The sequence below is a fragment of the Hetaerina americana genome, unplaced genomic scaffold (genome assembly GCF_022747635.1).
Source record: "Hetaerina americana unplaced genomic scaffold, ioHetAmer1.1.p SCAF_38, whole genome shotgun sequence".
NCBI classification, from domain to species: domain Eukaryota; kingdom Metazoa; phylum Arthropoda; class Insecta; order Odonata; family Calopterygidae; genus Hetaerina; species Hetaerina americana.
This window is the reverse complement of record NW_027286963.1, coordinates 58,700-73,525: the sequence shown is the minus strand read 5'-3', so window position 1 is coordinate 73,525 and position 14,826 is coordinate 58,700.

Genomic DNA, 14,826 nt, shown 5'->3' with positions numbered 1-14,826 from the left:
TTTTTCTCTTTATTTCGTCGACATCCACGTATAGGAGGTTGTTATGACTGGAAACTCCCAGACAGGTGTTAAGAGTGCAGTGCAACTCCACCTTTATCGGAATACCATGAAGCATTCGCATTGATAATAGTTTTTCGCTGTTTTTCGTTTAAGGTGTTAATAAGAAGTGTACCGTCCCTCAGCTTCTTCGCGCTCTTTGGGTCCTCTGGTGCGATCTGCGACAAAACTGCGAATAAGGAAAGGAGAAACCTTTTTCAAGGTCTCACCTTCCTTTACACTTGACATAATCAAGAGATGCTTACATGCGCCAACACACTTATCTCCACCGCCTGAGTCTCGACGGTATCTTTTGGTTTGGGGGGGGGGTGGTTTGTCCCGCAGCGGTGAACCTTCCCTCATCGTCCGAGAGTAAAGAGGGTGGGGACTCGGGGTTTCTCACCTTGTTCGGAAAAGCATGGTCTCCGTGTGCAAAGGGGGGAAAGGAAGGCAATATCCAATGAGTAGGGGACAAGGGATCACTGGTCACATCTACGTCGTGGGAAGCTGATGGATAGGAGGGGGGAGGGTGAAGATAAAAATTGGACTTCGTTGCGCAGCTCCAAGTTCTTGCAATATAAGATTTCAAGCTGTTACTAGTATCCAGCTTCCTTCCCTTTTCCAAGTTGTGAAGCACTTTGAATTCGAATTTTCAGAAATGGTTAGAATCAAGTATATGTTTGGCAAATAAAGAGTTGGTATGACCTGTAATGTAGCCTCTCCAATGTTCCCCGATACGTGTCGAAAAACTCCTGCCTGTCTGACCAATGTAAATGGCCCCACAATCACCCCGAATTTCATATACACCACTTTTGGTGTTGCAGTCTATAGGATCTTTGTTTGAGCTTAGGGCTTTGTATAGAGTATTGGGGGTATGAAACGAAATGCGGAACATATCTCTGGGAAACCTGTTAGCGATATTGTATGACACAGATTTATGGAATGGAAGTTTGCACCATTTGCGCTCTGAGACAGTAGTGACTGCAAGGGAGATGTTTAATTTCAGGGCCAGTTTTTTAGGTTTTTTCTTCAGTAGATTATCTATTATGCGGTCATGGTAACCGTTCTTAAAGGCTATGTCCTTGATCGTATTGAACTCTCGTTAGAAGTTGGATTTGTACAAGGGGATACTGATTAATCCGTGGATGATGGAATTGAAGCTGGCTAGTTTGTGGGTGAAGGGATGGCAGGAGTCTTGAGGGTATAACTTTATCTGTATACGTAGGTTTCCGAAATATTGAAAAATGAGGTGTTTTTTTTTAATTTCAATTGTGAGATCCAGGAAATTGATTTTATCGTCCACTGCCGATTCCATGGTGAAAGTAATAGGTGGGTGGATGGAGGTTATGAATTGTAAGAAAGTGTCTAGCTGTCTATAACTGCCTGTCGAGCAGCATAACATATCATCCAAATCCACATTTTGTCCTCTAAATTATCCATAAAAATGTCTACGAGGAGATGGGGAAGAGGTGACCCCACAGCTAGACCATCCTTTTGTTTATAGTAGGTGCCACAGAATGAATAATAATTTTGGTCTACGCAAATTTTTAGGAGGGAACTTAATTCATTAATGAGGTGTTGTTTCACATTAGCATATACCCAGCCCCCCCGCGGGTAGGGGGATAGAGAATACTCCCGCAGTATCCCTGCTTGTCGTAAGAGGCGACTAAAAGGGCGGGGAGAAAACCCCGAAAACAAACCCCAAGCCAGCAAGGGATGCGTCCGGACAGTGCTGTGGATCCACTGTCTGTGAGCGGCCATACCATCTGGCCTGCGATCCGCCCAGGTGTTTGCCGTGCCTGGAGACCCGTAAGGGAGAAAAGGGGATCCTGGAGGGTGAGCTTTCTGGTTCCCAGCAGGGTGTCGGATGCCCTGTATGGACCGGGGAGTGATACCCCTCTTCGGCCCCGGATTTCGTGTAAACGGGAGGCCGGGAGCTAGCCACTCCCGGTCAATCGGCTTCCGTCGCGTTTTCGCTCCGGTGGCGAGTGCCAAGGTTGTGGGGGTCTGCGTAGGGAGGTCGGAGATGTAAGGGTTTTGGTGGGCCCTTGCACCGAAGATCCACCCCGAAACAGACAACCACTCCTGAAGCGCTATATCCCTCGAGTTAGCCCTGGCGACCGCTCCGGTTTGGCGGAGTGGCGTCCCAAATGTGTGGCTCCGTGGCGGGTGGGGAGGCCGAGGGACGAATAATTAATTATTATGGAGGAAAAACCCTTTCCACCACTAAAAAGATCCCGTCCGGACACCGGCGGGGGAGAAAAGTGCATAGGCGCATGTAAGCGCTATTTAATTATGTCGTGCATAAAGGAAGGTGAAACCTTGAAAAAGGTTTCTCCTTTCTTAATTCGCAGAGTTTTGTCACAGATTGTGCCTGGGGACCCAAAGAGCGTGAAGAAGCTCCGGGATGGTACACTTCTTATAGAGACCCTGAACGATACACAAAGCGATAAACTGCTTGCTATGGGAATGCTCCATGACATTCCGATTAAGGTGGAGGTGCACCGCACTCTTAACACCTGTCGGGGAGTCATCAGTCACTACGACCTCCTATACGTGGACATCGAAGAAATCAAGAGAGAAATGTTCTCTCAGGGAGTGACTGATTGTCGTCGACTCACCACGAGGCGCAACGGAGAAAACGTAAACAGCACCTCCGTGATCTTGACGTTTGCGCGTGATAGACTACCCGACAAGGTGTTTGTGGGCTATGAATCGGTACCAGTGAGGCCATTCATCCCAAATCCCGTGCGTTGTTTCAAATGCCAACGGTTCGGCCATGTCGCGTCGCGTTGCGAGGGTAAGGCCACCTGCCCGCGCTGTGGCAAAGACGCGCACGAGGATAAAGAGTGCTCTTCGGAACCTCTTTGTGTCAATTGCGAGGGTACACACCCAGTGTACTCTCGTGATTGCCCGAAGATGAAAGAAGAGAGGAAAGTCATGGAGATAAAAACCCTTGAAAAAATCCCATATGCGGAAGCGAGGAGAAAATACAGGGCGCTAATCGCTCCAACTTTCTCCCGGTCCTTTGCTTCCGTTGCAACCACGCAATGTGTAAAGTGTACCATCGCCACGCAGACGGAGATACCGAAAGAATCCCCAGTTGAAAACACGCAAGTGCCTAAACCCAAAAGGGTGAAGGATGGGAAGAGTAAGGTGGACAAGGAGCCACCTACTCCTGTGGGCCCTTCAAAGAAGAGCCCACAGAAAACCACCAAGGGGAACACGCCAAAAGGGCGTGAGAATACACCTTCCCCGCCGCCTCCAGTGAAGCCGAAGAGGCCGGAGGTAATTGAAGAGGACCAGAGTATCTCTGATACTGAGGTCTTCGCAAACGAGTGGAAGAGGAAACATCGCTTCAAGCGATAACCTCAATAGAGTTGGTCATCTCCCTTTTTAGTCATCTTATTTATTTATATATTTATTTATTTATTTTAATTTAACACTTTAAATGTGTTCCATTCTGCAGTGGAACTGCAATGGCTTTTATCGGCACAAGGAGGAGCTGGCCATTTTAATCCAAGATTTTAAACCCTCTTGTATTTGTCTCCAAGAGACCCATTTTAAGGCTGAAGATAAGGGTATTCTGAAGGGATTCACTGTTTTTAGAACGGATGACCTAAGTGGCCAACGAGCCCAAGGGGGAGTAGCAGTTGCGGCCCGTGAGGCCCTTTACACCTCGCGAGTCCAACTGAACTCTCCATTCCAGGCCGTCGCTGTCACGGTGCACACCCCTGAGAGGATGACGTTATGCAACGTGTATCTGCCAGAGGGTGCACCGGTGACCCGCCTGAACCTTGAAGCCCCCCCCCCGCGGGTAGGGGGGTAGAGAATACTCCCGCAGTATCCCTGCTTGTCGTAAGAGGCGACTAAAAGGGCGGGGAGAAAACCCCGAAAACAAACCCCAAGCCAGCAAGGGATGCGTCCGGACAGTGCTGTGGATCCACTGTCTGTGAGCGGCCATACCATCTGGCCTGCGATCCGCCCAGGTGTTTGCCGTGCCTGGAGACCCGTAAGGGAGAAAAGGGGATCCTGGAGGGTGAGCTTTCTGGTTCCCAGCAGGGTGTCGGATGCCCTGTATGGACCGGGGAGTGATACCCCTCTTCGGCCCCGGATTTCGTGTAAACGGGAGGCCGGGAGCTAGCCACTCCCGGTCAATCGGCTTCCGTCGCGTTTTCGCTCCGGTGGCGAGTGCCAAGGTTGTGGGGGTCTGCGTAGGGAGGTCGGAGATGTAAGGGTTTTGGTGGGCCCATGCACCGAAGATCCACCCCGAAACAGACAACCACTCCAGAAGCGCTATATCCCTCGAGTTAGCCCTGGCGACCGCTCCGGTTTGGCGGAGTGGCGTCCCAAATGTGTGGCTCCGTGGCGGGTGGGGAGGCCGAGGGACGAATCATTTCTTATTATGGAGGAAAAACCCTTTCCACCACTAAAAAGATCCCGTCCGGACACCGGCGGGGGAGAAAAGTGTATCGGCGCATGTAAGCGCTATTTAATTATGTCTTGTGCAAAGGAAGGTGAGACCTTGAAAAAGGTTTCTCCCTTCTTAATTCGCAGAGTGTTATCACAGATTGTGCCTGGGGACCCAAAGAGCGTGAAGAAGCTCAGGGATGGTACACTACTTATAGAGACCCTGAACGACACACAGAGCGAAAAACTACTTGCTATGGGAACGCTCCATGACATTCCGATTAAGGTGGAGGTGCACCGCACTCTTAACACCTGTCGGGGAGTCATCAGTCACTACGACCTTCTATACGTGGACATCGAAGAAATCAAGAGAGAAATGTTCTCTCAGGGAGTGACTGATTGTCGTCGACTCACCACAAGGCGCAACGGAGAAAACGTAAACAGCACCTCCGTGATCTTGACGTTTGCGCGTGATAGACTACCCGACAAGGTGTTTGTGGGCTATGAATCGGTACCAGTGAGGCCATTCATCCCAAATCCCGTGCGTTGTTTCAAACGCCAACGGTTCGGCCATGTCGCGTCGCGCTGCGAGGGCAAGGCCACCTGCCCGCGCTGTGGCAAAGACGCGCACGAGGATAAAGAGTGCTCTTCGGAACCTCTTTGTGTCAATTGCGAGGGTACACACCCAGTGTACTCTCGAGATTGCCCGAAGATGAAAGAAGAGAGGAAAGTCATGGAGATAAAAACACTGGAAAAAATCCCATATGCGGAAGCGAGGAGAAAATACAGGGCGCTTATCGCTCCAACTTTCTCCCGGTCCTTTGCTTCCGTTGCAACCACGCAATGTGTAAAGTGTACCATCGCCACGCAGACAGAGATCCCGAAAGAATCCCCAATAGAAACCACGCAAGTGCCTAAACCAAAAAGGGTAAAGGATGGAAAGAGTAAGGTGGACAAGGAGCCACCTACTCCTGTGGGCCCTTCAAAGAAGAGCCCACTAAAAACCACCAAGGGGAAAACGCCAAAAGGGCGTGAGAATACACCTTCCCCGCCGCCCCCAGTCAAGCCAAAGAAGCCGGAGGTAATTGAAGAGGACCAGAGTATCTCTGATACTGAGGTCTTCGCAAACGAGTGGAAGAGGAAACATCGCTTCAAGCGATAACCTCAATAGAGTTGGTCATCTCCCTTTTTAGTCATCTTATTTATTTATATATTTATTTATTTATTCATTTTAATTTAACACTTTAAATGTGTTCCATTCTGCAGTGGAACTGCAATGGCTTTTATCGGCACAAGGAGGAGCTGGCCATTTTAATCCAAGATTTTAAACCCTCTTGTATTTGTCTCCAAGAGACCCATTTTAAGGCTGAAGATAAGGGTATTCTGAAGGGGTTCACTGTTTTTAGAACGGATGACCTAAGTGGCAAACGAGCCCAAGGGGGAGTAGCAGTTGCGGCCCGTGAGGCCCTTTACACCTCGCGAGTCCAACTGAACTCTCCATTCCAGGCCGTCGCTGTCACGGTGCACACCCCTGAGAGGATGAAGTTATGCAACGTGTATCTGCCAGAGGGTGCACCGGTGACTCGCCTGAACCTTGAAGCCCTTGTCCACCAGCTTCCTCAGCCGTTCATTTTGATGGGAGATTTTAATGCCCATGATCCTCTCTGGGGAGGGCCAGAAACCCAAAGCAATAGGAGAGGTCGAATTTTATCCAACTTTATTGAGGATTTTAACCTGTTTTTATTAAATAGCGGCGAAAAAACCCGCTTTAACAGCTTCAATGGGGAATTCTCAGCAATAGATCTTTGTCTATGCTCGAGAAGTCTAGCCCCAAAGCTGAAAATGTCCACCCACAACGATCTCTGTGGGAGTGACCATTTTCCTCTTCTACTCGTTAAAGAAGACTCTTCGCCCACCATTTCAAAACCTCCGGAAAAGTGGCGTATTAACCGTGCGGACTGGCCACTTTTCAAGCGTACGTTTACATATAAACACGACGCAAGTTTCGACGCGTTGCACAACGTCGATAAACTAAGTTCAACGCTGTTGGCGCCAGCTACCAAAAGTATCCCTCGTACGTCCGGGAACATTAATCGAGCTCCTGTCCCTTGGTGGAACGGGGAATGCGACCGGGCGATTCGGGCGAGGAAAAAAGCATTGAATATTTTTAGAAAATATCCCACGGCAACTAATCTGGCATCGTACCGCCGCCTGAGAGCGCGAGCTCGAAGGGCCGTGAAGGAGGCCAAGAGGGCTTCCTGGATAGAATACGTCTCTACCATCAACCATCGCACGCCGCTTGGTCAGGTATGGGACAAAGTGAAGAAAATCTCCGGGTCCAAGGGCTCATTTGTCATCTCGCCATTGCTTGTTGCTGGCCGGGTGGTTAATTCACCTGCCGAAATAAGCAACATATTTGCCAGTCAGTTCGCGGCCAATAGCAGTGACGAGGGCTATGCCGCGGACTTTGCGAACCTGAAGAGGCGATGCGAGAGAGTCCCTCTCAATTTCGGTGCAGGTCCTACAAGCGAATATTACAATGAGCCTTTCACGTCCTGGGAGCTTAAATCCCCCATCGAAGACTCCCATTACACCTCGCCAGGGGCGGACGAAATCCACAACGCATTTCTCCGGAACATTCCGGAAACTGCGATTGGGGAGGTCCTAAATACCCTCAACCAACTTTGGAACGAGGGCAGTTTTCCTAATGCCTGGCGAGAGTCCATCGTGATACCAATCCCAAAACAGGGCAAGGACAAAAATGACCCGAACAACTACCGTCCCATATCTCTCACCAGCCGCCTGTGCAAGGTGATGGAACGGATGGTAAACCGACGTCTCATGTGGTGCTTGGAGAGTCGACACCTGCTCTCCGACGCTCAGTGCGGCTTTCGGCGTGGCAGGTCCACGACGGACCATCTGGTGCGCACTGAGAACTTCATCCAGGAAGCCTTTCTCCACCGTCAACACGTCATAGCAGTCTTCTTCGACCTGGAGAAGGCCTATGATAGTGTGTGGCGATGGAGAATCCTCAACACGCTCCACAAGTGGGGTTTTAGAGGCAACATGGCCCTATTTATCAGGAATTTTTTAACTAACCGCCTTTTTAAAGTAAGGACTGGGAAGCACTTATCCCGATCTTTTACACAGGAGAACGGGGTACCCCAGGGTTCAGTACTGAGCGTGACGTTATTTGCCATCGCCATCAACGACGTGGCGGAATGCATCAATGCCCCGGTGATGGCATCGCTCTATGTGGACGACTTAGCCATATTTTGCCGGTCGACACGACTGCCAAACGCTTCCAGGCAAGCCCAGGTGACTCTAAACAAACTGGGAGAGTGGTCGCGAAAGAACGGATTTCGTTTCTCCATGGAGAAAACGAAATGCGTGCACTTTCACCGTCTTCGCGGTTACCACGTTACCCCGACCCTAACCCTGTTGGGTAGGATTCTTCCATTTGTGGAGTCCGTCCGCTTTCTCGGCATGATCCTGGACCAAAAGCTGAACTGGCGGGAGCATATCCGCGTGTTACGCGAGAGGTGACGCCAAACCCTCAACGTTTTAAAGTTTTTAACTCACTCCACTTGGGGAGCAGACCGCACCACCGTGCTTTTATTGTACAGAGGCTTGGTGCGATCCAAACTGGACTATGGTTCCATAGTGTATTCCTCAGCACGAGAGTCTTACTTGAGACCACTCACATGTGTCCACAATTCTGGGATACGGTTGGCCACCGGGGCATTTAGAACAAGCCCAGTCCCAAGCTTACTTGCAGACGCAGGGGAGCCTCCGTTGGAAACCCGCAGGATGATTTTAATGGGCAACTATGCCTGTAAAATTTTGTCAGAGACAATCCACCCTTGTTTTAACATAGTTTTTAACCAACGGTGTTTAGACTTATTTAACAGGCGGAGAAGGGCAACTAGGCCCTTTGCCGTTCGTTTTAATGATTTTATTAATGAGGTAAATTTTACATTTCCTCAAATATGCCCCGTCTCCTATGCTAAGTATCCGCCTTGGTTAACACCAATGCCGGATATTAAACTCATTGCCAGTGCACGCCGCAAAGCCAAGACGACCGATTCCGAATACCAGCAGCTCTTTAGTGCCGCCCTCAGCTCACTTTCTGACTTCGTCCCAGTCTACACCGACGGGTCAAAGTCAGAATCCGCATGTGCCTATGCGGTCGTGTCCCACTACCATGGAGTCGTGAGGAAAAAACTGCACACTTCTTGCAGCATTTTCACAGCCGAGCTGTCAGCCATAAGGACGGCCCTAGGAGAAATAAAAGAAAGCAATGGCTCTTTCCTCATCTGCACCGACTCGTTGAGCGCCCTAAAATCTTTATCGGTCTTTGCACCTGTGCACCCGATAGTCCAGGAGATCCATTATACCCTGTTGTCCCTTCAGAGAAAGGGGAACAGGGTCTCCTTTATATGGACTCCTGGTCACGTCGGCATAAGAGGCAACGAAAAAGCTGACCAGGCAGCGAAGGATGCCCTTCGACAACCCGAGACCGACTCCACTTTGGTTCCAATGGAGGACGTGAAGGCCGCCTTGCGGAACTCGGTCCTGCATCAGTGGAAGGAGGCTTGGCAGTCTCTGCAAAATAATAAACTCAGGGCAATAAAACCGGTCGTTTCCCCATGGTCCTCTTCCATCCGGAGACTTCGGAGGGAAGAGGTCATGATTACGCGCATGAGAATAGGACACTCTGCCCTCACTCATTCGTACCTCTTTGCGGAGGTAAAAGAACAGCCCCGCTGCAATGAGTGCCTCCAACCGCTGACGATAAAACATATCCTGACGGAATGTACAACATACCAAAGGGCCAGAGACATGTTGAAGATAAGGGGAGACTTAAAAAATATTTTAGGGGATGACTCTGGGTCTATAAACCGAGTCTTAAGTTTTTTAAGGTATACTGGTTTAATGGGGCAGCTTTAGCTTTGGAGCTCATAATTTTAATGCTTTTGATTTTAGCATTTTCCTTTTTTTTCTGTTTTGTTTGTCTATTTTATTTATTTATATATTTATTCGTATTTATTTGTTTACTTATTCCTAGTTTAAAAGGAACATAAGTTTTACGTAATGACAGTGGTGCAAAATGACCATAGCTGTCGACGCACCCTACAAACCCCTAAAACTACTAACCTTGAAGCCCTTGTCCACCAGCTTCCTCAGCCGTTCATTTTGATGGGAGATTTTAATGCCCATGATCCTCTCTGGGGAGGGCCAGAAACCCAAAGCAATAGGAGAGGTCGAATTTTATCCAACTTTATTGAGGATTTTAACCTGTTTTTATTAAATAGCGGCGAAAAAACCCGCTTTAACAGCTTCAATGGGGAATTCTCAGCAATAGATCTTTGTTAATGCTCGAGAAGTCTAGCCCCAAAGCTGAAAATGTCCACCCACAACGATCTCTGTGGGAGTGACCATTTTCCTCTTCTACTCGTTAAGGAAGACTCTTCGCCCACCATTTCAAAACCTCCGGAAAAGTGGCGTATTAACCGTGCGGACTGGCCACTTTTTAAGCGTACGTTTACATATAAACACGACGCAAGTTTCGACGCGTTGCACAACGTCGATAAACTAAGTTCAACGCTGTTGGCGGCAGCTACCAAAAGTATCCCTCGTACGTCCGGGAACATTAATCGAGCTCCTGTCCCTTGGTGGAACGGGGAATGCGACCGGGCGATTCGGGCGAGGAAAAAAGCATTAAATATTTTTAGAAAATATCCCACGGCAACTAATCTGGCATCGTACCGCCGCCTGAGAGCGCGAGCTCGAAGGGCCGTGAAGGAGGCCAAGAGGGCTTCCTGGATAGAATACGTCTCTACCATCAACCATCGCACGCCGCTTGGTCAGGTATGGGACAAAGTGAAGAAAATCTCCGGGTCCAAGGGCTCATTTGTCATCTCGCCATTGCTTGTTGCTGGCCGGGTGGTTAATTCACCTGCCGAAATAAGCAACATATTTGCCAGTCAGTTCGCGGCCAATAGCAGTGACGAGGGCTATGCCGCGGGCTTTGCGAACCTGAAGAGGCGATGCGAGAGTCCCTCTCAATTTTGGTGCAGGTCCTACAAGTGAATATTACAATGAGCCTTTCACGTCCTGGGAGCTTAAATCCGCCATCGAAGACTCCCATTACACCTCGCCAGGGGCGGACGAAATCCACAACGCATTTCTCCGGAACATTCCGGAAACTGCGATTGGGGAGGTCCTAAATACCCTCAACCAACTTTGGAACGAGGGCAGTTTTCCAAATGCCTGGCGAGAGTCCATCGTGATACCAATCCCAAAACAGGGCAAGGACAAAAATGACCCGAACAACTACCGTCCCATATCTCTCACCAGCTGCCTGTGCAAGGTGATGGAACGGATGGTAAACCGACGTCTCATGTGGTGCTTGGAGAGTCGACACCTGCTCTCCGACGCTCAGTGCGGCTTTCGGCGTGGCAGGTCCACGACAGACCATCTGGTGCGCACTGAGAACTTCATCCAGGAAGCCTTTCTCCACCGTCAACACGTCATAGCAGTCTTTTTCGACCTGGAGAAGGCCTATGATAGTGTGTGGCGATGGAGAATCCTCAACACGCTCCACAAGTGGGGATTTAGAGGCAACATGGCCCTATTTATCAGAAATTTTTTAACTAACCGCCTTTTTAAAGTAAGGACTGGGAAGCACTTATCCCGATCTTTTACACAGGAGAACGGGGTACCCCAGGGTTCAGTACTGAGCGTGACGTTATTTGCCATCGCCATCAACGACGTGGTGGAATGCATCAATGCCCCGGTGATGGCATCGCTCTATGTGGACGACTTAGCCATATTTTGCCGGTCGACACGACTGCCAAACGCTTCCAGGCAAGCCCAGGTGACTCTAAACAAACTGGGAGAGTGGTCGCGAAAGAACGGATTTCGTTTCTCCATGGAGAAAACGAAATGCGTGCACTTTCACCGTCTTCGCGGTTACCACGTTACCCCGACCCTAACCCTGTTGGGTAGGATTCTTCCATTTGTGGAGTCCGTCCGCTTTCTCGGCATGATCCTGGACCAAAAGCTGAACTGGCGGGAGCATATCCGCGTGTTACGCGAGAGGTGTCGCCAAACCCTCAACGTTTTAAAGTTTTTAACTCACTCCACTTGGGGAGCAGACCGCTCCACCATGCTTTTATTGTACAGAGGCTTGGTGCGATCCAAACTGGACTATGGTTCCATAGTGTATTCCTCAGGACGAGAGTCTTACTTGAGACCACTCACATGTGTCCACAATGCTGGGATACGGTTGGCCACCGGGGCATTTAGAACAAGCCCAGTCCCAAGCTTACTTGCAGACGCAGGGGAGCCTCCGTTGGGAACCCGCAGGATGATTTTAATGGGCAACTATGCCTGTAAAATTTTATCAGAGACAATCCACCCTTGTTTTAACATAGTTTTTAACCAACGGTTTTTAGACTTAATTAACAGGCGGAGAAGGGCAACTAGGCCCTTTGCCGTTCGTTTTAATGATTTTATTAATGAGGTAAATTTTACATTTCCTCAAATATGCCCCGTCTCCTATGCTAAGTATCCGCCTTGGTTAACACCAATGCCGGATATTAAACTCATTGCCAGTGCACGCCGCAAAGCCAAAACGACCGATTCCGAATACCAGCAGCTCTTCAGTGCCGTCCTCAGCTCACTTTCTGACTTTGTCCCAGTCTACACCGACGGGTCAAAGTCAGAATCTGCATGTGCCTATGCGGTCGTGTCCCACTACCATGGAGTCGTGAGGAAAAAACTGCACACTTCTTGCAGCATTTTCACAGCCGAGCTGTCAGCCATAAGGACGGCCCTAGGAGAAATAAAAGAAAGCAATGGCTCTTTCCTCATCTGCACCGACTCGTTGAGCGCCCTAAAATCTTTATCGGCCTTTGCACCTGTGCACCCGATAGTCCAGGAGATCCATTATACCCTGTTGTCCCTTCAGAGAAAGGGGAACAGGGTCTCCTTTATATGGACTCCTGGTCACGTCGGCATAAGAGGCAACGAAAAAGCTGACCAGGCAGCGAAGGATGCCCTTCGACAACCCGAGACCGACTCCACCTTGGTTCCAATGGAGGACGTGAAGGCCGCCTTGCGGAACTCGGTCCTGCATCAGTGGAAGGAGACTTGGCAGTCTCTTCAAAATAATAAACTCAGGGCAATAAAACCGGTCGTTTCACCATGGTCCTCTTCCATCCGGAACATTCGGAGGGAAGAGGTCATGATTACGCGCCTGAGAATAGGACACTCTGCCCTCACTCATTCGTACCTCTTTGCGGAGGTAAAAGAACAGCCCCGCTGCAATGAGTGTTTCCAACCCCTGACGATAAAACATATCCTGACGGAATGTACAACATACCAAAGGGCCAGAGACATGTTGAAGATAAGGGGAGACTTAAAAAATATTTTAGGGGATGACTCTGGGTCTATAAATCGAGTCTTAACTTTTTTAAGGGCAACTGGTTTAATGGGGCAGCTTTAGCTTCGGAGCTCATAATTTTAATGCTTTTGATTTTAGCATTTTCCTTTTTTTTTGTTTATTTTATTTATTTATATATTTATTCGTATTTATCTGTTTACTTATTCCTAGTTTAAAAGGAACATAAGTTTTACGTAATGACAGTGGTGCAAAATGACCATAGCTGTCGACGCACCCTACAAACCCCTAAAACTACTACCATATACCCAGGCAGTGTGGGACTCCACAGTGTTTCCGCTGGTGACTACCAACTAAAACCACAACCCCGCTCGTTGATACATCCGCTGATCCGGACGGAGCTACGGCTTCATTTCTCGCTGCCAATTTTAGGATGGTGATGGTGCGAGTTTCCAATGTAGTAATTTTCCAGAGATCCTTTCTTCTTATCCAATCCCCTAATCCCCGAATGAATTCGCCACTGGCAGTCTTGAATTGTGGCTTGGCACTGATTTTAAAGGTCTTTTGTTTTCCGGCGGGTAGCACTGATAGTGCGACGCACTTAGCTGCATTGAAGCTTAGTCCCCGTTTTATTGCCTCTGCCTCAAGGATGGATAGAGATGTTTGCATCCGGGTTGCGGTGGACGCTATGGCAGTGAGATCATCCGCGTAGGCCAGTGAGGTGACATGGGTCCCCGATATTTTATACCCAATTTGGTTTGGCTCAGATCGAAGTATCTCATCGATCACCGGGCAGAATATGGGGGTAAACGGGATCGCATTGTCTAACCCCCTGGTGATATTTATCGGGGCGGATGTTTTCCCATTCACCTCGAGCACTGTGGTGCTGTCTCTGTACGATTGGATGATATATTCCACGAAGGTACGGGGTAGCCCCAGCCTCTGAAGTGTCGCCTTTATGGCATCGTGGCTGACTGAGTCGTACGCCTTCGCCATATCTAGGGAGGCAACGTGCAGCTCACGAGGACTAGTTTTCGCATCGTTCAGAATTGCGCTCAATATGGTGGTGTTCTCCGTGCATCCGTCTTCCATGCAACGCTGCCGTTCCTCCACTAGATTCGTCGCTATAAGGCGCCTGGCCAGGATCTGGTGACCTAACACCCCCCGCCACACGCACTTGCCGCGGCTTGCGGTAGTGCCCGGATGTCGGCAGGAACACTACGCCGTTGCCGTGGTGTTATTCCATCAATCCCTGGCGCGGAGTGAGCCGATATGGTGGTTCGATCGATTTCCGAGGTTTTGACGAGGTCAGCGAGGCAACGCAGTTCGTTTCTGATTCCCCTTATTACCTCCAAGGAGGTTTCGGTGGGAGACTTGGTGCAGAAAATGGGTTCCCAATACGCCTTCATGGGTGCCATGTCTGGCATTTCTGCCTTAAGCTGGCCGTCTAGTATGACTTTGGCCGCTCTACTCATATTCTTTTTAAAACGTTTTTGCGTGGCCGCATAATCCCTCCGTCTTTTACGCCATCGCGCCGTTCTCGGATTGATGTAGTTAATCTCTTTCCTTTTGGGCGGGGATTTTTTGGCGGAGAAGACTATCCAACCATGATAAGTTCTCAGGGCTCGTACACTCTCCAGTAAGGACTGATTCGACAATTTTGACGAGGTCGTCTTCCTTGTAGGATGTAATACCTCGTACCTTATGGCAGATCGTCTCGATTGCCTCGAGAAAGCCACTCTTTTCGGCTATTTCTGTCCCAGAAATTCTGGTGCCGGGAGGTTCGGACACGCCAGAAGTGTCGAGCTTTGCTTTTTACTGGGGGCCGCTTTTTCCATTTGCGATCCGGTTGTATGATTTGGATCAGTATTGCCGTGCTCAGCAAGTATGCGGGCCACACGATCACGATATTGTGGCTTTTTCCGTGCCCCCTTGATACTCTCGAGGGTTCTTCCCTGGAGTTTCATTTTGTC